Source organism: Carcharhinus amblyrhynchos, chromosome 9 (genome assembly GCF_965287045.1).
Source record: "Carcharhinus amblyrhynchos chromosome 9, sCarAmb.v2.hapA, whole genome shotgun sequence".
Classification (NCBI taxonomy): Eukaryota; Metazoa; Chordata; class Chondrichthyes; order Carcharhiniformes; family Carcharhinidae; genus Carcharhinus; species Carcharhinus amblyrhynchos.
In genome coordinates, this window is record NC_137332.1 from 15,106,682 (window position 1) to 15,133,378 (window position 26,697).

Sequence of the window (26,697 nt, forward strand, 5' to 3'; positions counted from 1 at the left end):
TTACATATCAGTTAATTTATAGAAGGTTAATCCAGAAACATCAACATTGCAGTACTGGAACATACAGGCAGTTTGCATGCGAAGCTCCACAAACAGCAAATGAGATATATGGCCAGATAATCTGTTTTCTTTAGTAATATTGGTTATGAGGGATACGTATCTGATGGGAAATTATAGTTGTAACTTTGAATTTTGGACATGCAAAAAATCTTATGTAATACTAACTTGGAAATAGGAGTCAATAAGGATTTCATCTGGCTGTAGCATCCGCCAGTATCAAATCCATTCCCAGCTCAAATTTCTCAAAGCTCCTCAGGATATCCTCAGCTCAGCTTACCTGGGTGGCAGCAGCCAACTCTAATCTCGCCTTAGTGGCTATTTTTCAATTTAGACAGTACGTGCAGGCAGTCTTGCTGATAGTGAGGCCCATCAATGCTTCACCCAATTGCAACATCAGCACATTACTAAAGACCGGGCAGGGTCGGGTAGACTTGTGTATAGCAGGGGCCACTAGCAGTGACTATAAATGAGAAATGTGTCCGGGGAAGAGAAAAAGGAGTGCCTGCATGAAACAGATATACTGGAAAAGGGAAATGCCAGAGTGGAAGTGGAAGGCGAGGGGAGAGTTGTCAATATGTGACAGGATAGGAGAAAAATCAATGTCAGGGAATGGAGAATCAGCGCCAGGTTTAAAAGGAGGCCTGGTGTAGACAGCGGGCAGCGTCTGAGCGGGCAGCGGAGTGAGAGGGAAGCAGAGTGAGTTAATAGGGCTTAATATCAAAAAGGGCTGGAAGGAAAAAAGGCCAGGTGAGTTTGTTTGAAAAAACAAGGAAAAAAATTTTTCTCAAACCTACCACAGTGAATAATGGAGGGGCATGTGATGTGTGGTTTCTGTATGATGTGGGAACTGGTGGACTCCAGGGTCCATCCCAGTGACCACGTCTGCAGTAAGTGCAGGTTGCTGGAGGAGCTCCAGCTCAGGGTAAATGAGCTGGCCTCTGAGCTACAGACACTGAGGCTCATCAGGGGGAGAAAGGGTGCCATTGTCAATGGGGTGCAAGTGACATCCACCCCCCCTAGACTGGCTAACTCTAAGGGTCAGGAACAAGAGGGGGCTGCTGGGAGGAGGAAGGGGGGTGAGGAGCAGAGGCCTCAGCCTCTTAATCTGCAAAACAGGTTTGAGGTTCTTGCTGCCAGTCTGGAAGAGGACGAGGCAGGTGAGGTTGGTGAGCAAATTGCACACGGTACAGTGATGCAGCAGGACATAGGCAAAAAGAAGGGGAAAAGGAACGCAGTAGTAATTGGGGACAGTGGGTTGAAGGGTATTGACACTGTCCTTTGTCACAATGACAAAGTGCACAGAAGGGTGTGTTGTCTGCCTGGTGCTCGGGTACAGGATGTCGCAGCTGGGCTGCAGAGGAACCTGGAGTGGGAGGGTGAGAATCCGGTCGTTGTGGTACATGTGGGTGCCAACGACGTAGGCAAAGTGCAGACTGAGGATCTGGGGAGGGAGTATGAGAAGCTGGGAATGGAATTAAAAAGTAGAACCGACAAGGTGGTCATCTCTGGGCTACTGCCTGAACAGTGTGCAGATGGGCGTAGGGTTGACAGGATTAAGGAAGTGAATGGGTGGCTCAGAGATTGGTGTGGGAGGAAAGGGTTTGAATTTATGGGGCATTGGCACCAGTATTGGGGTAGGTGGGACCTGTTCGGGCGGGATGGGGTTGGTCTGAACCGTGCTGGGACCAGAGCGCTGGCGAATCGAGTAAAGAGGACTGTAGACAGGGCTTTAAACTAATTGGGGGGGGGTAGGTGACCTTACGAGGCCTAAAGTTAAGGAGAGGGTACAGGTAAGGGAAGAGGCCGAGGATGTCCCAATAATAGAGGGAGTAGGGGGCGTGAGTATGGTTGGTGGCGTTACGGCAAATAGGGTCCAGGTGAAGGCTGGGATGAAGGCGCTGTATCTGAATGCACGAAGCATTCGGAATAAAGTGGATGAGCTGGTGGCGCAGATCAACACAAATGGATATGATCTGGTGGCCATTACAGAGACGTGGCTGCAAGGTGACAGGGACTGGGAGCTGAATGTCCAGGGGTATCAAGTGTTTAGGAAGGATAGGCAGGAGGAAGGGGGGGGGGGGGCGTAGCTCTGCTGATTAAGGACAGCATCAAGGTGGTAGCAAGGGATGATATTGGAGCCAAGGAGCAGAACGTGGAATCGTTGTGGGTGGAGATTAGGAACAGCAAAGGGAGGAAGACGCTGGTGGGTGTCGTCTATAGGCCCCTGAATAATGATCTAGAGGTGGGGCGGGCTGTTAACGCGCAAATAAGTGCGGCGTGCAGGAATGGGACGGCCGTAGTTATGGGGGATTTCAATCTGCATATTGATTGGTCGACCCATGTTGGACACGGTGGGCTCGAGGAGGAGTTCTTGGAATGCTGCCGGGATAATTTCCTTGAACAGTGTGTGTTGGAGCCGACGAGGGAGCGAGCTATCTTGGATTTGGTGCTATGTAATGAGGCAGGTAGAATTAGGGACCTTGCGGTGAAGGATCCTCTTGGAGAGAGTGATCATTGTATGGTGGAGTTTCTGGTGCAGATGGAGGAGGACAAAGTGGGTTCCCGGACACGCGTCCTTTGTTTGAATAGAGGAGAGTACGGTAGGATGAGAGAAGAATTGGCGAATGTGGACTGGGGGAGTGCATTGGAGGGAGGGTCTGCTGAGGAGCAGTGGAGAATCTTTAAGAAGATCTTTCTTGGTGCTCAGCAGAAATTTATTCCGATGGTCAAAAAGGACTGTAGGAGGAGAGGTAATAAGCCATGGATAACGAAGGAGGTGAAGGAAAGTGTTAAATTAAAAGCAGAGGAATTTAGAGTAGCTAAGAGTAGTGGGCGAGAAGAGGATTGGGAGAGGTTTAAATGTCAACAAAGATTGACAAAGAAGCTGATAAAGGAGGGTAGGAGAAACTATGAAGCTGGGCTAGCGCTTAATATAAAAAAGGATAGCAAGAGTTTTTATAAATATATAAAAAGGAAGAGGCTGGCTAGGGTGAACGTTGGTCCTTTAGAGGATGAGAAAGGGGACCTAGTGGTAGGGGATGGGGATATGGCTAAGGTATTGAATAACTTTTTTGTTTCTGTCTTCACGGAGGAGGACGTGAATAATTTGCCGGGTGTTAGCGATGGAAAGGTGGTAGGACTGGAGGGTCTTAATGACATTACTGTTACTAGAGAGGCGGTGCTCAACAGACTGGAGGGGCTGATTGTGGACAAGTCCCCAGGACCGGATGGAATGCATCCGAGGGTTCTGAAAGAAATGGCGGAGGTGATAGTGGATGCATTGGTGGTTATTTTCCAGACGTCGCTGGATTCCGGGGAAGTGCCGGAGGATTGGAAAACGGCTAATGTTACGCCGTTGTTTAAGAAGGGTGCCAGGCAAAAGGCGGGGAATTATAGGCCGGTTAGTTTAACGTCTGTGGTAGGTAAAATGTTAGAATCCGTCATTAAGGAGGAAATTGCGAGGCATCTTGAAGGGAATTGCTTGATAGAGCAGACGCAGCACGGTTTCATGAAAGGGAAGTCGTGTCTGACAAATTTACTGGAGTTCTATGAGGATGTGTCTAGGGTGGTCGATAGAGGAGAGCTGGTGGATGTGGTCTTTCTGGATTTTCAGAAGGCGTTTGACAAAGTACCTCACAAGAGGTTATTGCAGAACGTCAGGGGACTTGGAGTTGGGGGTAGGGTGTTAGCGTGGATAGAGGATTGGTTGTCAAATAGGAGGCAGAGAGTGGGGGTCAACGGGTGCTATTCGGATTGGCGGATGGTGACTAGTGGAGTGCCCCAGGGGTCGGTGCTGGGGCCTCAGCTTTTTACCATTTATATAGATGATCTGGAGGAGGGAACCGAGTGTAGGGTGTCGAAATTTGCTGATGACACCAAGATTGGGGGAACGACAAATTGTGCGGAGGGTGTGGAGAGTCTGCAGAAGGATCTAGATAGGCTGGGCGAATGGGCCAGGAAATGGCAAATGGAATTTAATGTTGGCAAGTGTGAGGTGGTCCACTTTGGTAGGAAGAATGGTAGGAAGGACTATTACTTACGTGGCGAAAAACTGCAGCAGGCGACGGTGTAGAGGGACCTCGGGGTCCTTGTGCATGAGTCGCAAAAACCCAGCTTGCAGGTGCAGCAGGTGGTCAGGAAGGCGAATGGGATGCTGGCCTTCATAGCGAGGGGGATTGAATATAAAAGTAGGGAGGTCTTGCTGCAGCTGTATAGGGCATTAGTGAGGCCGCAGCTGGAGTACTGTGTGCAGTTTTGGGCGCCGCACCTGCGCAAAGATATTTTGGCCTTGGAGGGAGTGCAGAGGAGGTTTACTAGGCTGATACCGGAGTTGAGGGGGTTGAGCTATGAGGAGAGGCTGAATAAACTAGGCTTGTACTCGTTAGAGTTTAGAAGAATGAGGGGAGATCTCATTGAGACGTATAAGATGATGAATGGGATGGATAGGATAGAGGTGGAGAGACTCTTCCCGCTCAAAAAAGACACTAGGACTAGGGGGCACAGCCTCAAGATAAAGGGGGGGCGTTTTAGAACGGAGTTGAGGAGGAACTTCTTCACTCAAAGGGTGGTGAATCTCTGGAATTCTCTACCCGTTGAAGTGGTGGAGGCTGCCTCGCTAAATATTTTCAAGAAGCGGGTTGATGGGTTTTTGATAAGAGAGGGGATTAAGGGTTATGGGGAGAGGGCCGGAAAGTGGAACTGAGCCACGACAGATCAGCCATGATCTTGTTGAGTGGCGGGGCAGGCTCGAGGGGCTGGATGGCCTACTCCTGCTCCTATTTCTTATGAGATAGGAACGAAAGTAAATGTGCCATTCTGAGCATAAGGCACAAGAACAATATGAACTGGTGTGGGGAGAGATGTTTGTCATTTAAATTAGATGAGATGAGGAGTGAAAAAAGGTGCACAGTTGGATGGGCTAAATGCCCTGAAAAGTCCTGAGGGTATAGTGTATTTGTGAACTGAAACAGGGTAGTTGGATATGAGAGACTGAAGTTAAACTGATAAATTTTCAATCAATTAATCAAGTTAAATATCACTTGCATTTTAAAAAAGAAAGAAATAATCACGTGTGATGAATAGACTTATGACTATGTTTAATGAATTTCTTGTGTTTTGGTGCCAACCCAATTTGTACAAGTGTGGAATATGCCCGTGATTCACATCAAAATACATTGCTAGTTTCTGCTAAAGCTACTTTACATACACCAACTCAAACAAGCAGATTGCCCAACTTTCAAATTAGCAGAAAATTGACAAAATGCACACATACTATACAGTTTTAAAAGCCCTTCCACACACTAGCTCAACTGGCATAATTACACTGTTTTAGCAGCAGTACGCAACAGCCAAAAGTAGTGAGAGCTGAAATATTTCACTGAAGGGCACATTTAGTTATTTTAAATTCATAGTGTTCAAATCCAATGCTCAGCCTGACAAAAAGCTTTGCATCAGCAATGGGCAACCTGCGGCCCAGGGTTCACATGCAGCTCATTTGGGTTCTCAGTGCGGCCCACGAGTCATTTTGTCGACTGTTGCACATGCGCAGAGTTGCCACATTCCACTGATTTCTGTCCACTTAGTTTTTTTCCCTACCAGTATGACTGGAGTGATGTGCATGATTACGCTGAAGTGGTATGCAGATTACACATGCTGACTGAAAGCTCTGCATCCAAGTGTTTTTTTTATTTTTAACGATTTAAAGTTGACAGTTCTATCAATAACTTAAATTTATTGACTGTCTGATTTCAAGAAGAAATTAGATACACCTCTTGGGGGTAAATCAATTAAGGGATATGGGAGGAAGGTGGGGGAGGAGAAATAGGATATTGAATTCGATGATCAACCACGATCAAGATGAGTGGCGGAGCAGGCTCCAAGGGCCAAGTGAGCTACTCCTGCTTCTAGTTCCTATTCATGGGTTATCGTTAGCAAACAAGTCTGATTTCCATCATATGGCCCACTCACTCACTGCTTTAGAGAAAAGGTGTTGTATGTAAACATGCAGGTACAAAGAAGCTCCATTGTGGGTAGCAGAATTCAAGTTTCACCAAAGCAATGTAAAAAGAGCAATGCCTGGCTGAAATCAGAACTTGTGTCTTTAGCCTTCCTCCAATTTTCATTTAACAATCACAGTATCTTACAAATATCTACCCAACTTCTAAAACATTTTTGGACTAAGGCCAAGATTGATAAAGAACATTTATTGCAAATTTTACTATGTTACTGTGCAGTACAAATTTAAAAGTGCTCTTAGGTCATCCCAGAAAATAATTTGGCATCCATGATTAACCAGACACTTTCATGAACCACTGGACTGAAATATCCATTTTCCAACTTGACATTTGAAAAATGGAGCAGACAGAGGGGCAGGATTTTGGGTCAAATGACGGCAGGAATTGAGGCAGGCAGACAATTTCAGAATGCCATTCTGACAGTTCCGCATTTTGACGAAAGGAAAGTTGGGACCCCGAAACACAGCCAATTTGGAGCAATGTCCAATTAAATCTGCTAACTAGCTTCAGCTTAAGGGCTCGTCCACACTTTTGAAGTGTCTGCTACTCCATTTCAGCTCAGCTGTCACAGATGCCCTATTTGCAAAAGCTAGGCAATACATACAATTTCAAACAGATGGGACAATGCAGGCAGGGCAGCAGGAATTGCCCCTGAATCCTTGCAAGTTCAGGGCATCTAGTGGACCCAAATGACTATCAAGGAACTGAACGGTCAACAGGAATGATTCCTACTCACTAAACATTCAGCTGGTCTGCAATCAGTTCTTTCTGCCTGTATGCCACTCAAAGAACAAAGACAATTACAGCAGAGGAACAGGCCTTTCAAGGCTGCATTAACCATGCTGCCAGTCTGAACTAAAACGCCCTACCCTTCCGGGGACCATATCCCATCCTATTCATGTATTTGCCAAGTTGCCCCTTAAAACTCACTATTGTAGCTGCTTCCATTACCTCCCCCAGCAGCGAATTCCAGGCACCTAACACCTTCTGTGCAAAAAAAAACTTGCCCTGTACATTTCCTTTAAACCTTGTCTCTTGCACCTTAACCTATTCCCCCTAGTAATTGACTCTTCCACCCTAAGAAAAAGCTTCTAACTATCCACTCTGTCCATGCCCCTCATAATCTTGAAGACCTATCAGGTTGCCCCTCAACCGCTGTTGCTCCAGTGAGAATAAACCAAGTTTCTCCAACCTCTCATAGCTAATGCCCTCCATACCAGGCAATATCTTGGTAAATCTTTTCTGTATCCTCTCCAAAGCCTCCACATCCTTCTGGTAGTGTGGCAACCACTGTTGAACATTATTATTCCAAGTGAGGCCTAACTAAGGTTCTATAAAGCTGCAACATGACTTGCCAATTTTTAAACTCAATGCCCCAGCCAAATGCAAGCATGCTGAATGCCTTCTTGACCATCTTCTCCACCTGCATTGTCACTTTGTGACCTGTGTACCTGTATACCCAGATCCCTCTGCCTATCATAAGGGTTCTTCCGTTAACTGTATATTTCCCATCAGTATTAGACCTTCCAAAATGAATTACCTCACATTTATCCGAATTAAACTTGCAACTGCCACCTCTCCGTCCAAGTCTCCAACCAACCAATCCTACTGTATTCTCTGAAGGTCCTCATCACTATCCACAATTCCACCAACTTTTGGTTTGAGTAGTAAGTTTGCAGACGACACAGTTACATTTCCCTCCAAACCATTTATATATATTACAAACAAAGGTTCCACCCTTCGAGGAATGCCACTGGTCACAGCACTCCATTCAGAAATGCACCCTTCCACTGCTATCTTTCTTTGGCCAAGCCAGTTCTACGTCTATCTTGCCAGCTCATTTACGATCTTGCGGTTATGCCGGTAGCTGCCAAAATGCTTCCGTCCTCCGGCAGTCCAAGGTGCTGTCACTACTGGGTCTCAGGATAGCTTCTAGGAGGCAAGGGCAATGTCTTGAGATAGTTACTCATACCTTTACATGACCCTGCTGTGCAGCACTACAACCAAAGTTAATCACTCACAAGAACAATGGCAAAGCAGGCCATTGAGCCTCAAAAAGGTGCAGTTCTGACGTCAGGACTGGTCAGGCTGCATTCTCCATAGCGTGACCCCAAGAGAGATATACAATTTGCAAAAGAGGGTTGAAGCACTTAGTCAAAGTTCATCAGATGAGGAAGGAGAAGTAGGAAAATGCAGGGTAGAACGGTGCCCAGGCAGAGCAGGGAAGTGGCCAATGCCACACTGTACTCCCCTTGCTTCCTCAGAAAAGGAAGGTAGCTCTCATGTGTCCATTTGTGGCCAAGACACATATGGCAGTTGTTCACATCTTGGAAGTATCAGTGGGACCACCTCTAGAAGCTGCAGCAGCGTCAATGCAGGGCCCAATTGCATAGGGGCCCTTGGAGACTGATGGCATTCTTTTAAGAGTGGCATGCTCACTCATTGCTCACTGCCTCAGTCCTTTTATGGCACTGTTGATCACTGGACGGGACAATCAGCTGGGCGCATAATTGGCATCAACTCCAGACATCTTTGCGCCATTAGTGCCCAGCCAAGAAAATGCTACAGGGTGTAGCATACATCCTGTTCAGTAAGTGCAGTCTTCATCAATTCACTCAGTACTGTTGCGTATGGCTCTCCACAAGGTTTGCACTCTCTCAATGCAAGAGTTCAAGTGTGCAAAACCCTAAGCCATAATGATGCACGAGCGTGATGGTCTCCTGAACACTGAAGCCACTGCACTGCCTCAAGGATCTCAAATGCGCAGGCACACAGCACATTCTGTTGACACAAGTAGGAGCCCATCTGCACCCAGCTAAGCATGTCTGGGTTTCTCCATCATCTTCCAAGAGGACAGGCGACAGCCGCATCATTCACACTGACCTCCTCCTGGTCTTCGATCCGTGCCATCCTTTCATACCGATGTCAGCATATCCATGTTGAATGTGACCATGCTGAATCTATGGGTTGTATCTTGAGAGAGAACACAGTAAGAAGTCTAACAACACCAGGTTTAAGTCCAACCAATTTATTTGATAGTAAACTCTCAAGCTTTTGGGGTTTGCCCTTTGTTAGGCGAATGCAGTGTTCTGGCCTCAGACAGAGCATATAACAGCACACACAGTTTGCTGACTTTCTAATCAGTAACATGTAAACTGTCTGTGCTGTTATATGCTCTGTCTGAGGCCAGAACTCTCCATTCACCTGACGAAGGGCAAACCCCGAAAGCTTGTGAGTTTACTATCAAATAAATTGGTTGGGCTTAAACCTGGTGTTGTCAGACTTCTTACTCTGTTTACCCCAGTCCAATGCTGCCAGCTCCACATCTCGAGAGAACCCAGGCGATACTGCAGCAGCACAGACATGTTTCCCCTACACAACTTTCCCTACGGGAGACATACAGGGAGAATGTGGAAACTCATCTTTACAGGGCTGAGCTTATGGCATGATGTCATATGGAAAGAGTACATTTCATTCCTTTCAGCTACAGAATTCATTTTTTAAAATCTTTTCCATCAGGTATCTCATCTCTCATATCACCCACATCCTCATAGGGCATCATCCTCACAAAATGAAGTGTTGGCTCCTGCATTACAATCGGGTCAGCCAGCTGGGCTACTCCTGTTCCATGCTGTCTCTTGTGACAGGGTGGCCAACAGCAATATCAAGTGACAATGAGAGTCTAGCATGCTAGGGATTTTAGTCAAGTTATAATTAAACACAGATGCAGGTCAGAAAGGCTGCAATCCTGTGAGATGTGACCTGACACTGCCTATGTTGACCAAATAAGGATGATTGTTTGGACTATATCATTAGCTGACTGCCAGGGAATTTTCTGGAAGAATGTGAGAATTTAAGCTACAGGACATGCTCAAAATCTTAGTTTTCAATAAAAATTCTTTTGTAAAATGTTCACCAAAGACATCTTCACAGAACCACGAGAGAAGATCTATAATGGAGAGCAGCCTGGCCAGTTTGCTCAAACCAGGTAGTATTTGTTTTCAGTCAGAAGATTTGTTAGAATTAAAGGGCTAGAATTAAATGAGTTAAAGGATTGTAACTAACATGTTGAATATTGGTATAAAAGAACACAAGAGAGACTGAGCACTGAATTGGGAGGATAAAAGTGCATGACACAGTAGAAATGGGAAGGTAAAAGAATGCAAGACAGAGTGGAGCCTGGAGGTTAAAACGGTCAAAGCAGAGCATGGAGTCCAGAGATAAGACTGAGTGTGGAACTGAGGGGATAAAAAGAGCTGATGCGGATTTCAGCATTAAATCGACCAGATTTGGAGAAAATCTAAAAGGACAAATGGCAGTTCAGAGTGACAATAATTAACTGGGGGAGAACCAGCTTCAACAGGGCAAGATCACAGCTGGGCTGGATAGACTGGAACCAAAGATTGGCAGGAAAAACTGTAGCAGAACAATGAGCTATTTTCAAAAGAAAAAAATGGTTTGGGCACAGTCAAGTTATAGTCCCTCAAAAGGGAAAAGCAAGGCAAACAAATGCAGAGCTCCCTCAGTGAAAAAGACAGAAAAGTGTGTTTCTGACAGATATAGCAAAGTTATAGCTCATGGAATAAAGCAACAGGAATATCAAAATGGGCTTGAGTGATAGAAAACAGAGAATAACAGTTAATTGATATTTCTCAGGCTGGAGAAAGTTTCTAGTGGGGCTTTCAAAGAGTTAATATTGGATCTCCTTGCTCTTCTGATATTTAATAATGATCTAAATCTTGGTGTGCAAGGGGCAATTTTAAAGGTTACAAATGATACATGACTTGGAAGCATTGTTAAATGAGGACAACAGAGAAGGTGGTTGATTGGGCAGATAGATGGCCAATGAAGTTTAATTAGGAGAAATAGATTTGGAGAGAATATAGAACATAGAACATAACAGCGCAGTACAGGCCCTTCGGCCCTCGATGTTGCGCCGACCAGTGGAAACAATCTAATGACCCTCTAACCTAAACTATTCCAATGTTATCCATATGCCTATCCACTGACCATTAAGGAATATAACTCCAAGGGTTCAAGAACTCAGTGTATACGTACATAAATCATTAAAAGATGGCAGGACTGGGGGAGAGAGCAATTAATATAGCATGCAGTATTTCAGGCTTTATTGACAATGGCATACAGGACATGAGAAAGGAGGTTTTGCTGAACTTTCATAAGACAAGAGTTAGGCCTCAAGTGGAGTACTGTATACAGTTCTGGGTTCCACATTTTAGGAAGGATTCAAACACATTGGAGACAGTGCAGAAGAGGTTTGCAAGAATGGCTCCAGGGATGAGAAACTTCAGTTATGAAGAGAGATTGGAGAAGTCGTGACTGTTCTCCTTAGAGAGAAGGTTAAGAGGAGGTTTGATAGGACTGAAGAGAGTAGATAGGGGGAAACTGGTCCCATTTATAAAAGGATAGAGAATGAGAGCACATTAGATTCAACGATTAGCAAAAGGAACAAATGCAGTGAGAAAAGAACCCAGCGAATTCACTGCCTAAAAGTGTGGTGGAGGCAGGTTCAATTGCAGCATTCAAGGGGACATTCAATGATCATCTGAAATAGAAACAATGTGCAGGATTATGAGGAAAAGACAGGAGAATGGCACTAAGTCATAATGCTTATTTGAAAAGCAAGATCTGGCAATATAGGCTAAAAGGCCTCCTTCTGCATGAAAACAATTCACTAAGGTGATTGGTTGATGAGAATTTTACTTGTTTTTCTTATTTATCTTTTAATTTTGGTAAAATTTATTGCTAACTGTATGGTTGTCTTCATAAGGTTACTTTATACCAAGTAGTGTTTAAAATACAAGTAATGTTCTGAGTATATATTTAGTATTCTTTAAATGAGAGGAAACAAAAGTAGGAAATAATTTAATGGGCAAGTCACAGCAGGGCAGTTCAGCCACATGGAATGCTCCCCCTGCGCAATATGTGAAATCGGGGCATTTCCAGAGTCCATGGCAGGAAATGTCTCCAGCTGTAGCCATTCAAAATCCATGTTTCAGAATTAGAGGCATTGTCGAGCATCCACAAGAGTGAGATGTTCATAGATAGCATGTGAAGTGAACACACTGCAGGCAAAACGTGCACAAGCAGAAAGGGAATGGGTAACCAGAAAGTAAAACACTAGTCAGGTAGCTCAAGAGTCCCGCGTCCATTTCTCTATCCCCACGCAGCTGAGCCACTCGTGGTGCCATAGATTTATTCTGTTTCTCACTAACAGATTTTCCGTGTCGGATACTGTCAGGAGAGATTGTTTTGTCAGGGAATAAACCTGTGGCACCACCAATGGCTCAGCTGCACGGGAATAGAATGGGAGCATAATAGTGATAGGGATAATAGTGATTGACAGTTCTGCGACTGCAGACTAGGATGGTCTGTTGCCTCCCTTTATCTAGCCTCCTATTCTTCCTAAATGTCATATATTGCTCAACAGTCAGGACCAAATCCCTGTCATCCTGCAGGCATATATCCATAATGGCTATCGAATCACATTTACTTACTTCAATGTGCACTATTAATTCACTTGCTATGTTCTGAATGCTACACACTCATTTAGATAAAAGCATTTAGTTTTGGCTCATCTTTATAGCATCTGATCTTAATTGTCGGTGTATTCTTAGGTTTTGTTCTCTGTCCCTTGCTCCAACCCTCATTTCCCAGATTATTATTTCCCTCTCTCACCTTATCTCTACTCTTTGATGTACCATATCTTTTCGCATTTAAACCTCTGCCTCCATATTTTGTTTAAACCCCTCACTACTTCCCAAATTCACAAGAACACCGATCCCAGTGTGGTTCAGATGTAGACAGCCCAAGGTTACAAGCCTTGCTTTTTCCACTACTGCTGCCAGTGCCCCACAAACCAGAACCCATTTCTCACACAATCTTTTAGCTACGTATTACTCTCTGCCAAATTGCATGCAGCTCAGGTAATAATCCAGAGATAATAACATTTGAGGTTCTGCTTTTAAAATTTAGTGCCCAGCTCCTCATACACTCAATGCAGAATGTCTTTCCTAAGTCTACACGTCATCAGACCTACATGTACCATGACAATTGAATCATTCTCTCCTGCCATGAGCACCCCAAATGCTGGCACCAGGCAGAAAATACATCCGTTAGGAGTTTCACTCTTTGCTATAGAGAATGCTGTGTTAATCCAGCTGACCGTACTGTGCTCTTCACGGAACTTCAAAGCGTCTTAAAGGGGATGATTAGTGAGAGAGTTTGTGTTGGCTGTAATTTTCCAAAATTCCCTAGTTACAGGGAGGATACCTTTAGATTGGAAAAATCGCGAACTTAACTCCTTCATTCAAAATAAGATGGAGATTGATTGTAGGAAACTACAGGCCAGTTAGCTTAACGTCGGTCGTAGGGAATTTTAAAATAAGTTATGAAAGGGCACTTCGAAAAATTCAAGGCAATAAAGCAGCTAACATGGCTTTATGAAAGGAAAATCACATTTAACCAATTTATTAGAGTTCTCTGAAGGACTCGTGCTGTGGTAAAGGGGCACTAGCGGACGTATTGTACTTAGAAGGCATTTGACAGGGTGCCACGTCAAAGGTCATGGTTTACAGGCAACATTTTGGCATGGATAGAAGACTGGTTAGAAACAGGAAATAGATGGCAACTATACAGGGGTTTTTATCTGATTGTACAGTGGGGTGGGGAGATATGGAAGGAGGAGTGCAAGAAGTGTGTGCCACAGGGATCAGTTCTGAGGTCTTTTTAGAATTTAGATACTTGACTTGGTTGAAAGTCAGAGAATGGTTACTAAATTTGTTGAAGATACAAAGATAGGTAGGAAGTAAATTATGTAGTGGACATAAGAAGAGTACTCTGATGGGGTGAGTGGGCAAAGATCTGGCAAATTAAGTCAAATGTAAAAAAAATAAAAATTATCCATTTTGGTCGAAAAACTATATCTAAATGGTGAGAGAGTGTGCAAAACTCTGGGATTCAGAGATCTGGGTATACTACTGCAGGAATCACAAAAGGCTAATATGCAGGTACAGCAAGTAATTAAGAAAGCTAATGTGTTATCATTAATTGCAAGGGGAGTTAAATATAAAAGCAGAGGGGTTATATTTCACTTGTATAGGTCACAAGTGAGACCACATCTGGAGTACAGTACACAGTATTGGTCTTACTTAAGGAAAGATGTAAACCCATTAAAAGCAGCTCAGAGAAGGTTTATTAATTTAATACCACGGAGGGAATGGATTGTCTTCTGAGGAAAGATTGAATAAACTTGGCTTGTATCTACATAGAACACTACAGCACAAACAGGCCCTTCGGCCCACAAGTTGCGCCGATCATTTCCATACCTATCTGGAGTTTTGTATAAGGGTAAAAGGCAACTTGACTGAAAAACATACAAAGAACCTGAGGGTCTTGACGAGTGGATATGGAGAAGATGTTTCCTCTTGTGGGAGCATATAGAACTAAGGGTCTGTTATATATTTAAGTGGTTGCATGATTACCAAGATCGTGTCACATTATATGATGATGTCATTGGGATATTTCAGTTTCTACTCTGTGCAAGCAACAGCTCCTTTAATAAATCCCTTGTAATTTTGAATTTACATGCAAACCACACCTTATGTTCATGGAAAACCCACAGCACCTAACATTGTTAGAACATGGACCAGCAACAAGTCAGGATTTTGTTTCATCGAGAAAAGTAGGAAAAAAATCATTGGTCCTCACACTTTAAATATTAGAAGGCTAGGGAAAAAAAGTGGCTGAGTTAAAAGATTGAAGTATCAATGTAAGATCAAGAAAGAAAAATGCATTTCTCATCAGAACAAAAATCAGGTCGACTTCTGTAAGCTGCAGGGTCTGCGAATGTGTTGTAGTGTGTAGTAGCAGAATGGAAAAATCATCATACAATTAAAAAAGGCTGGAAGCTTTCTCTGGTTATAAAAGAGGGTTTTGTTTCCAATCAGAGAAGGGTGAGATGCTGGGCAGCATATTTGAAGAGAAGAGATGCTTTGCTGCATGGCTAAGGCCGAGGCCATTTGAAAAAAAATCAAGTCAAGAGCGTCCAGGTTAAAATGGGGGGTACTGGGATGACAGCAAAAAAAAACACACTCAGCAGTCTCAAGTTGCCAATGCCTGCAAGAGAAAAAGGTGGGTTAATGAGGATCCACAGGACCTTTCAACGAATTATGAGGTTCCAATGCAGAACATCTTCAGTAGTTTCTACCAGCAAATAAAATTGCAGAAGAGTTGCTCACACCAGCTTTTCTCAGTACATCGGAAGTAAAATCTTCAAACTGCTCAAGCTTGATTCATCCAGTATACACAGTGAGAAGTCTCACAACACCAAGTTAAAAGTCCAACAGGTTTATTTGGTAGCAAAAGTCACTAACTTTTGGAGTGCTCGCTGCTCCTTTGTCAGATGAGTGGGAGTTCTGTTCACAAACAGGGCCTATAAAGACACAAACTCAATTTACAAAATAATGCTTGGAATGCGAGTCTTTACAGCTAATCAAGTCTTAAGGCACAGACAATATGAATGGAGAGAGCATTAAGCACAGGTTAAAGAGGTGTATGTATTGTCTCCAGCCAGGACAGTGAGATTTTGCAAACTCAGGCAAGTCGTAAGGATAACAAAAATAGTGTCACATGAACCCAAGATCCCAGTTAAGGCTGTCCTCATCTGTGCAAAACTTGGCTATCAGTCTCTGCTCAGTGACTGAGTCATCTGTTCATATCACAGAAAAATCCAGTATTGCGTACTGATCAATATCTACTTCCTTTAGTTGAAGGTCTGCTGGATTATCAGGTGGGCACAAGTTCAGCAAGACTGATTGTTGGGCAGCATGGTGGCACAGTGGTTAGCACCAGGAATCGAGGCTCCATTCCAGCCTTGAATGACTATCTTTGTGGAGGTTGCATGTTTTCCTAGTGTCTGCATGACGTTTCCTCCTGGTGCTCCGGTTTCCTCCCACAGTCCAAGTATATTCAGATTAGGTGGATTGTTCACGCTAAATTGTCTCAATCTCCAAAAAGATGTGTAGGTTAGGTGGCTCACCCATAGTAAATGCACAGGATTACATGGTAGGGTGGAGAGGAGGGCCTGGGTGGGGTGTCCTTTTGGAGAGGTGGTGCAGACAAATGGATCAAATGGCCTGTTTTTGCACTGTAGGGATATTGTGGATTCACAAGCATATTTATAGATAAAACTGCTGAATCTCGACCATCGCTTACCATTGTTACTCAAAAGGTCTTTTATGTTGTAAAAGATTGCCTTTTGGAACAACATCTACATGAGCCCTATTCCAAAGATCAATGGATCAGATTTTAAAATGGTCCCTCTGGTATACAATGTTACCTGGACAATATTCTAATTACGGGGTCAAGTGAACAAGAGGACTTGAATAATTTAGAAGCAACATTGAAACATCTTCAAGCATATGATCTGCTTATCAAGAAAGGTGTTTTTTTTCCAGGTGTCAGTCCAGTATTTGGGTCACATTACTGATGATAAAGACCTACACAATGCATCCAAAATGATGGACACTATTTTAGAAGCATCATCTGATGAACATAACGCTACTGAGGTCCCTTCTAGGGTTAGTAAGTTATGGCAAATTTGTTGCTAACTTAGCTACAAGGATGTCACAGATACTTGCAGAAGTCTGAAGTATTGGCTCATTTAAATCCGAAGCTATTACTAATGCTTGCGACACTTCACCTTAGAGCATGGTTTCACATATACCTTCGGGAGAAAAACAACCAACGGCATTTGCTTTGATAACTTTGGACGAGTGTTGAACCTAACTATGCTCAGCTAGAAAAAGCACAGCATATAATTTTTGGCGTATGAAAGTTTCATCATTATTTATATGTTATCATTTCACATTAATCTACTGATCATCAACACTTTACCACCATTTTTGAACCATATGTAGGCATACCTTGGTTAGCCGATTGCAAAGATGGTCATTTATCTTATCTGCACACTCCTATGATATAAAGTATCAGTCAGAGTGCCATGCTAATACATTATCACATTGATTTTGACCCGTTGAGCAGAAGCCACCAACTGGGTTTTATTAATATTCTTTGTCACGAGATAATTTGCTTGTGACAGCTTCTCAGGTTTTGAGATATACCATTAATAATCCTCTGATGGGGATGATGATAGGTGTGGAATTGAAAAGAACAATAGATGGAATGAATCATCTGCATCCTGATCTGAAACCATTTATGTCAAGAAAGCTCAAGTTGACAGTCCAAGGTAGATGTCTATAGTGGGGAATCAGAGTGATCCTTCTCCCTTGTCTGTGTAGAATTCTTGAACAACTACATGAAGGACATCCTGGTATGGTCCAGATGAAGGAATTAGCATGCAGTTATTTTTGGTGGCCAGGTCCAGATACTCAGATCGGAATAAAAAGTAGGACAGTATCAATCTTCTGCAGGATTAAGAAATATATCACCATTGTCTCCTTTACATCCTCGGAAGAGGCCTAAAATTTCATGGCAATGATATCAGGTAGACTTTGCTGGTCCATTTGATGGTTACACGTTCGTAGTCATAACTAATGCACAAAGTGGTAAGAGATTTTGAGATCTACTACAGCTGAAGAAGCCATTGAGAAACTTGACCAATTTTTTTTAAAAACAAGATTTGGCAAACCAGGACTGATTGTTAACGATAATGGCTCATAATTTTATCTTAAAGAAAATAGTATTCAGCATATACCTGTACTTTGTCATCTATCAACCAAAAGGATTAGCTGAAAGAAGTGTACAATCCTTGAGACATTCTTTAAAAGCTTCAAAAGAGCAAGATTCATTGTCACATCACATTTTATAGAAACACTTCTCATACTACCAAAGTTCACCTACATTACTGTTAAAGAAAATGTAGTTCTCAACTTTCGATTTGTTATTACCTCCAGAAACTTCATTGATAGAATTACAGAATTCATATGGTGCACAAATTCATTCAGCCCATCGAGGCTGCACTGACAACAATCCCACCCAGGCTCTACCCCCAAAATTCCACGTATTTACCCCGCCAATCCCCTGACACTAATTTAGCATGGCCAATCCACCTAACTCTCACACTTTTGGAGTGTGGGGGAGAAACAAACACCCGGAGGAAATCCACCCAATCACCCGAGGCTGGACATGAACCCAGATCATTGGCACTGTGAGACAGCGCTAACCACTGTGCCACCCAGTGTCAATCATCTCACGTTAATAGAGTGAGGACAAAAGAATGTTCATTTCAATAAGAAAATCAAATGTTATGCCACAAATGAGCAATGGGTACCAGCCATAGTTTTAGCAAAACAGGTCCAATTTCTGACACAGTTCAAACCAAAGGTAAACTAGTTTGGTGACCCCAAGCCGACCAACTGTTATCATTTCAATGATTTCACAATCATCTCCAGAAGACCAACCTCTAATCTCTCATATGTGAATACTACTACTGAAGACTTAGTTCAATCAGAGGTAAGAAAATATTAGATTAGAGAAGCATGTGTCGGCACAGACTTGGTGGGCCGAAGGGCCTGTTCCTGTGTGCTACTGTTCTTTGAATAGGAGTTACCTGATAATTGTGTCTGTGGTACTATACCACATGAGGATGATGCAGAATTATTTCCAAGAGAAGAAGTGTCTATTGAGGTTCCAAACTACACTTCTGGGGTCAAGGACAGGCAAATTCCAGAATATTGCATACAGCCAAGGAGGAAGACATCCTCCTGACTGACTGTGCATAATGATTAATGGTGCATTGTACCACATCTAGAGTATTATTGATCCTTTGTATAATTTGTCATCATGACCACAGAAGTAAAAGGGTGGGGATGTTATATATTTAGAAAGATTGCAGGCAACAGATCCTTCAATAAACCTCTTCTTATTTTGAAACTCTGTGCAAATCACATCTTTTTCTTTTTGTGTAAAACCCACAATCCCTAACATAGCAAGGACATTAGAGTTACTTTTAAAAATAAGGGATCACCCATTTAAAATGGAGATGAGAATTTTCTTTGAGGGCAGTGAATCTTTAGAACTCCTTTCTCAGTAGGAATGTTTGAGACAGAGGTAGATACATTCTCGATAAACGGGGGAAACTGACAAGTTATCAGGGTAGGCAGAAGTTACAGTCAGATCAGCTATGATCTTACTGAAAGGCAGCAGAGCTGGTGTGAAGGATTGAGTGAGCAGAAATTCCTGTTCCTAACTTATATGTTAGTACAGTAGCAGTTTACATTCTTGCTTTTTCTAAAATGAGAGATATGCAACACACTAAAGGTTAAACACCAGTCTTGGCGTCTTTCTCACTTCCTCTATCCTCCACTCATTCCTGCTGCTGGCAATTCTGCAGAAGTTGCATCAACTTGCTGCAAGGGGAAAGAGAGAGCGGTGATCTGCCGTAAGTGGCGATGCACTGATCAACAAGTCTCATTCACCGACTTGGGGTTCTCCTGACCTCCTAACTGCAGCTGCTGAAATGCCACCTCCAGCCATATCTGCTTCATTCAGCTGGCTGGCTTTGCTCTGCCACCCTCCGGGAGCTAGGTCCCCATCCCATCTTACACACTTCCAGCATGACCTCAAGGGCAATATTACTAAGCCTTGCAGCAACTTGCTAAGGGTGCCAGGCCCCCACCCTCTTCTCCTCACTTCTGCCTCCATTGCATTGAAAAAGACAGCAACCGTTGTTGTGCCTTTAAATCAGGTCCACATTTTGAGCATCTTGTCTCCTTCCTGCACCTGCTGCTACTCAGCCATCTGCAAACTGGCCCTTGGAGAAAAATCAGGACCTATGATTGCTTTCACCTTGGAGTGGGTTGGAGTTTGTAAATGGTTCCAATCCCTAATGGAAAGTCCTGCTTCTGTATTTAATCCTGTAACTTCAATATCCACAGCACAATTCTAAATTCCCACAGGGGCTTTTATTGCTGGTAAAACTGGTTACATGAAGTTTTTCCTCTGTAGCATACACTATGTCACATGATTTTAGGGGTCCTTTCAACAAATCTGAATCTCATTAAAACACAATAGGAATTTACTATTGCAACCAAGTTAGTGGCCAAGTAATGCCAATATAATCAAAAATAAGTGGGGTATATCACTATAAACTTTTGCATCAAAAGGAGATTACAAGAATTGTCAAACTACTAGTAAATGTAAACTGTTGTAAAAGGTTTCTTATCTGTCATTACAGTGCATGACTAAATCCAGTGTGTAGTAGTATAGGATAGAAATGAAGCAGCCAAATGTGGAACTCAAAACAATACAAATAACGTTTTTCAGTTTAGGTACGAGGTCACCATCTGAAACACTAAATTATTTTTCTCCCTGCATATGCGATGACACCTGAGTATTTCAAACATTTTGTTTTAACTATAGATATGCAAATTTGATCATTTCCACATTTCATACTCTTGGTATTAATCACATCTGAACTTTCCTGTAGCTCTATGCATCTGGCACTAAAGCTGCCGAATTTGAAGTTCTCATCAGTTACTGACCCTTTTCAGCATCAATCTGGCCTTAGAGGGAAATTTTGTATTTGTTCCTGTATGAAGAGGGCACCAAAAAAAACACATCTCCTTGCTGATTTCACTCACCATACCAACAGATTTGTTACCACACACTCCAAGCCAGCCTCCCATATTCTACTTTCCACATATTTGAGGTCAGCCAATTCTTTGCTGCCTGAAGCCTTACACACAGCAAGTTCTATTCACTCTTTACCCGTGTTTGTTGACCTACAGGTTTGCACTTAGGCAACACCTGCATTTAAAATTCTCATCCTCATTTTCAAATCCCTCTACAGCCTTGTTTCTCCCTATCCCTGTAATCTTTTCCAGCCCTACAACACTCAAGATAATTGTACTCATCTAATTCTGGCCTCTAACGCATCTCTACTTTAATGCTCCACCAATAATGGTCATGCTGACAGCTGCCTGGGCCCAAGCTCAGGAATCCACACCCCTAGCCCCTCTCTCAAAATTCCATTTCTATGCGACCTGTATAAAGATGCTCAAGTTTTTGGTCCCACCCCCAGTATCAACTTATGGATTTAGGTGTCAAATTTCATTTTACAACAGTCTTATGAAGCGACTTGGAATGTTTTACGTAAAAGGCACTACATAAATACAAATTTCAGTTATTCATGGAATGTGGGCACCACTTAGAGAAGGTGGTGGCGAGGTGACTTCTTGAACTGCTGCAGCCAACATGGCAAAGCTATTCCCACAGTGTTGTTATGCGAGTAGTCCCAAGATTTTGAAGCAGCAACAACGAAGGAACAAAATTATATTTCCAAGTCAGCTTGGTGCAGAACTTGGAGAAATGGCTAGGGTTTCCAATGATCCTGAAGCCCTTTTCCTTCTAGGTGTTAGAGATGAAGGGTTTGGTTGGTGCAGTTGAAGCAGGCTTGGTGAATCACTAAAATGCATCCTGTGTGTGGGACACACCGAAGTCGGATTAGTGATCAAGAACGCGACACCAATAAAGTTTGATGCAGGTAGCTCCTTGGGTGACTTTCGAGCTGAACTCATCCAGTTAAGTGAAGAGTGTTTATGGCATCACATTCCTGCCTTGTGCCTTACAAATATTCAAAAGATTTAGGGGAGTCAGGAAACGTGTCACTCACTACACTCTACTTAATGTTCGACCTGTTTCTAGCCACAGTACTTATGTGGCTGGTTCAATTAGATTTCTGGTCAACGATGATCCCCAGGGTGTTGATGGAGGGAGATTCAGAAATGAACATGCAATTGAATGTCATATTCTCTGTTGAAGATGGTCTTTGCCTGGTATTTGTGTAACACAAATGTAACTCACCACTTATCAGCCCAAGCCTGAATGTTGTCTGGATCTTGTTGTAAGTGGGTACAGTCTGCTTCATCATCTGATGAATTGTGAACCGAACCAAACATCACACTTCCAATTTTATGATATGAAGGTTATTGATTAGGCAGCTGAAGGTGGTTGGGCCTCAGACACTACCCTGAGGAATACCTAGAGTAATGTCTTGGGGGTGGAAATATGATATGATTAGCCTCCTACAATTTTTTTGTTGCTAGTAATGACTCCAGTATTGGAATTTTTCTCTGGAAGCCAGGCTCTTTGAAGCTTCACCCAAAACTGGTATAATGAGGTCTAAAGTTAAGAGGCTCAAATGAAACCCAAACCTAAGAAGAAGAAAAAAAGTCGGTAAGCACTTTATTAGCAAGCAATTGCTACTTGTCAGTCCTTTGTCACCTTGCTCACTGAGACTAAAGTGATGTGGCAGTAACTGGGCAAGTTGAATTTGTCCTGCTTTTTATTAACAGGACGTACCTAGGCAATTACTCACACAGTCAGATGCCAGCATTGTAGCTGGATTAGAACAACTGGACTAGAAGCACAACTAGTTCAGGAACACACCATTTTTGATTTGATTTGTTATCACATGTACTAGTGTACAGTGAAAAGTATTGTTTCTTCCGTGCTGTACAGACAAAGCATACCATTCATACAGAAGGAAACGAGAGAGTGCAGAATGTCGTGTTACAGTGGGTGTACAGAAAGATCAACTTAATGCAAGGTAGGTCCATTCAAAAGTCTGATGGCAGCAGGGAAGAAGCAGATCTTGAATCGGTTGGTACATGACCTCAGGCTTTCTTTTTCCCCAATGGAAGGGGGTGGAAAAGAGAATGTTAGGCGTGGGTGAGGTCCTTAATTATGCTGAATACTTTGCCAACACAGCAGGAATGTAGACAGAGTCAATGAATGAGAGGTTGGTTCATGTGATAGATTGGACGACATTCACAACCTTTTGTAGTTTCTTATTCATTGTCACAAGTAAGAACATAAGAACATAAGAAATAGGAGCAGGAGTAGGCCATCTGGCCCTTCGAGCCTGCCCCGCCATTCAATAAGATCATGGCTGATCTGTCGTGGCTCAGTTCCACTTTCCCGCCCTCTCCCCATAACCCTTAATCCCCTCTCTTATCAAAGGCTTGCATCCACACTGCAATGAGGTTACAGTGAAAATCCCCTAGTCGCCAGATACCAGCACCTGTTCGGGTACACTGGAGGGAGAATTTAGCATGGCTAATTCACCTAACTTGCACATGTTGTTGTTGTTGTTGATTTATTTATTAGTCACAAGTAAAGCTTATATTAACACTGAGAAGTTCTCCAAGATGCCACACTCTGGCATCTGTTTGGATCAATGCTCCTAACCAGCACGTCTTTCAGAACATGAGGGGAAACCTAGTACCCAGAGGAAACCTATGTAGACTCAGGGAAAACATGCAAACTCCACACAGACAGTGACCCAAGCTGGGAATCAAACCCAGGTCCCTAGTGCTGTGAAGCAGCAGCAGCATCTTTTGGACTGCAGGAGGAAATCAGAGTACCTGGAGGAAACCCACGCAGACACAGGGAGAATGTGTAAACTCCACATGGACAGTGATCCAAGCCAGGAATTGAACCTTGGTACCTGGCACTGTGAAGCAGCAGTGCTAACCACTATGCCATCGTACTGCCCCATGCAATCTTTGGCAGATCAGAAGCCATATCACATATGCATGAAAGCTGTGAATGTTTTCTATGGTGCATCTGTAAAAGTTGGAGAGAGTTGTAGATGACATGCCAAATTTCCTTAGTCTTCTGAGAAAGTAGAGGCATTTTGGTAGGAAGAATTGGGAGTGGCATACATGCTAATTTCATAGAATCATACAGAAATTTTTAAATGTGCACAAATCTTTGAAAATGGCAGGACAGGTTAATAAGATAATTAACAAAACATTTAGGATTCTAGCCTTTATAAATAGGACAGAAAAGGAAGGAAGTTATGATGGCTGTGATGAAAATATTGGTTTGGTCTCGACTCGAGTATTATATCTAATTCTGGGCACCACACTGTAGGAAGATGTGAAGTCATTTAAGATGATGCTGAAAAGATTCATCTCAATGAATTACTATAGTGATTCATTTCTTAACTATCATGTCAGCACAGGGAGCAAGGGAGCAAACCAGGACAGTGATCTGAACATCTAAAAACTTGAAGCTCTCCACCCTTGCTACTTTGTCCCCATTGATGTAGACAGGGGCATGTTCTCCTCTAAGCTCCCTGAAGTCGATGACCATCTTCTTTGTTTTGTTGACATTACAGCCAGGCTATTGTCAAGGCCAATAAACTTTGTTGTAACCTCATGACTGAACACCCCCATCAAATCTAATCTTCTCTAAGAGCAGCCCCAGCTTCTCCAATATATCCATGTAACCAAAGTTCCTCATGCACAAAACCATCCCTGTGAATCTTTTCAGCATCATCTCAAATGACTTCACATCTTTCTACAGTGTGCTGCCCAGAATTAGACATAATACTCAAGTCGAGACCAAACCAATGTTTTCATCACAGCCATCATAACTTCCTTACTTTTCTGCCCTATTTATAAAGGCTAGAATTCTAAATGTTTTGTTAATTATTTTATTAACCTGTCCTTCTATTTTCAAAGATTTGTGCACATTTAAAAATTTCTGTTATGATTCTATGAAATTAGCATGTATGCCACTCCTAATTCTTCCTACCAAAATGCAAAGACCACACAGACACCAGATCTTCCGCTTCCCACTTCTTGGTGGATATTGCTGGTCTGACTTCCCAGAATGCACCAGTGAAGTCCCTCAGCCACCTTTACCAGCCACATGGCAGTATTTCACCTGAGCCAACACCCAAGGGGCATGGCTGTAGCAACTGAATGTCCTGGTAAAGCCAGGCTGAGGGAGCAGCCAAAAGATTGGCCGCCTGTGGGCCGACAGCATGGGAACTGTGTGTTGTGGGCAGCCTCTGCTGGCAGCAAAAGCCTACTGCACCTGACATTCCCAGGCAGTCTCCCATCCAAGTACTAAACAGGCCCAAGTCTGATTAGCTTCCGAGATCAGATGACATCAGGCATTTTCAGCCTAGTGTGGCCGTAGGCATTCATTTGGCTGCTTTCTGGCCAATTCAAGCCTGATAGTTCAGCTGCTTCTTTGCCGTTCTTTTGAATTCTTTTCCCTCTCTCCTCCTCCTCCTTTGTGCAGTCTTTCCCTCTAACCGCTTTTGGCAGTCTGCATATTTACCCTACCCCACAATTGTGTCAAATTTCATTTGCCATGTGGCCCATTCCATGACATCATCTTGAAGTGTTACTATCTTTCTTACTGCACGCTTCCCAGTTTCACATCATCTGCAAATTTCAAAATTGTATCCCATATTTCCAAAGTCCAGGTCAATAATACATACCAAAACAGTGGTTCAAGTACTGGAACATAGAACAGTGCAGCACAGTACAGGCCCTTTGGCCCACAATGTTGTGCCAAGCTACGTCTAGACCCAAGATCAAGCTATCTCACGCCCTATAATTCTGGTGTGCTCCATGTGTCTATCCAATAACCGCTTGAAAGTTCCTAAAGTGTCTGACTCCACTATCACAGCAGGCAGTGTATTCCACACCCCAAACCACTGAGTGAAGAATCTACCTTGGGCACCCTTCCTATATCTCCCACCATAAACCTTATAGTTATGTCCCCAAGTAACAACTACATCCACCCAAGGAAACAGTCTATCCCCCTCATCATCTTAAGTTGCCTCTCATCCTCCTCCACTCCAAAGAGGAAAGCCCCAGCTCCCTCAACCTTTCCTTATAAGACCTACACTCCAAACCAGACAGCATCCTGGTAAATCTCCTCTGCACTCTCTCCAATGCTTCCACATCCTTCTTATAGTGAAGTGACCAGAATTGAACACAATATTCCAAATGTGGTCTCACCAATGTCCAGTATAGTTGCAGCATAACCCCACAGCTCTTAAACTCAAACCTGTTAATAAAGGCTAAAACACTATTAGCCTTCTTCACAGCTCTATCCACTTGAATGGCAACCTTCAGAGATCTGTGGATATGAACCCCAAGATCTCTCTGCTCCTCCACATTCCTCAGAACCTTGCCGTTGACCCTGTAATCTGCATTCAAGTTTGTCCTACCAAAATGAATCACCTCGCACTTATCAGGGTTAAACTTCATCTGCCACTTTTCTGCCCAGCTCTGCATCTTATCAATGTCTCTTTGCAGCCTGCAAGAGCCCTCCACATCATCCAATACTCCACCAACCTTGGTGTCATCAACAAATTTACTAAGCCACCCTTCAGCCCCCTCTTCCAAGTCATTGATAAAAATCACAAATAGCAGAGGACCCAGCGCTGACCCTTGTGGTACACCACTGGTAACTGGCCTCCAGTCTGAAAATTTTCTTTCCACCACCACCCTCTGCTTTCTAATGACACAGCCAGTTACTTATCCAATTGGCCAAATTTCTTTCTCTCCCACACCTCCTCACTTTCTTCATGATCTTACCATAGGGAACCTTATCAAATGCCTTACTACAATCCATGTATAGGACATCAACTGCTCTACCTTTGTCTACACACTTAGTTACCTCCTCAAAGAATTCAATCAAATTGGAGAGGCAGAACTTGCCCCTCACGAAACCATGCTGACTATCCCGGATTAAGCTGCATCTTTCCAAATGGTCCCTTTCCATTAACATACTGACCACCGAAGAAAGACTAACTGGCCTATAATTACCAGGG

The 26,697-nt window shown here is 43.2% G+C and overlaps 1 protein-coding gene and 1 pseudogene across 2 annotated transcripts in view; both read right to left on the reverse strand.

Moving 5' to 3' along the window:
* The window catches only part of LOC145347601 (zinc finger protein 644-like), a 128,026-nt gene that overhangs the window by 80,073 nt on the left and 21,256 nt on the right, over positions 1-26,697 (reverse strand). The window lies entirely within an intron of this gene.
* On the reverse strand, positions 24,930-25,048 carry LOC145348705 (5S ribosomal RNA; annotated as a pseudogene).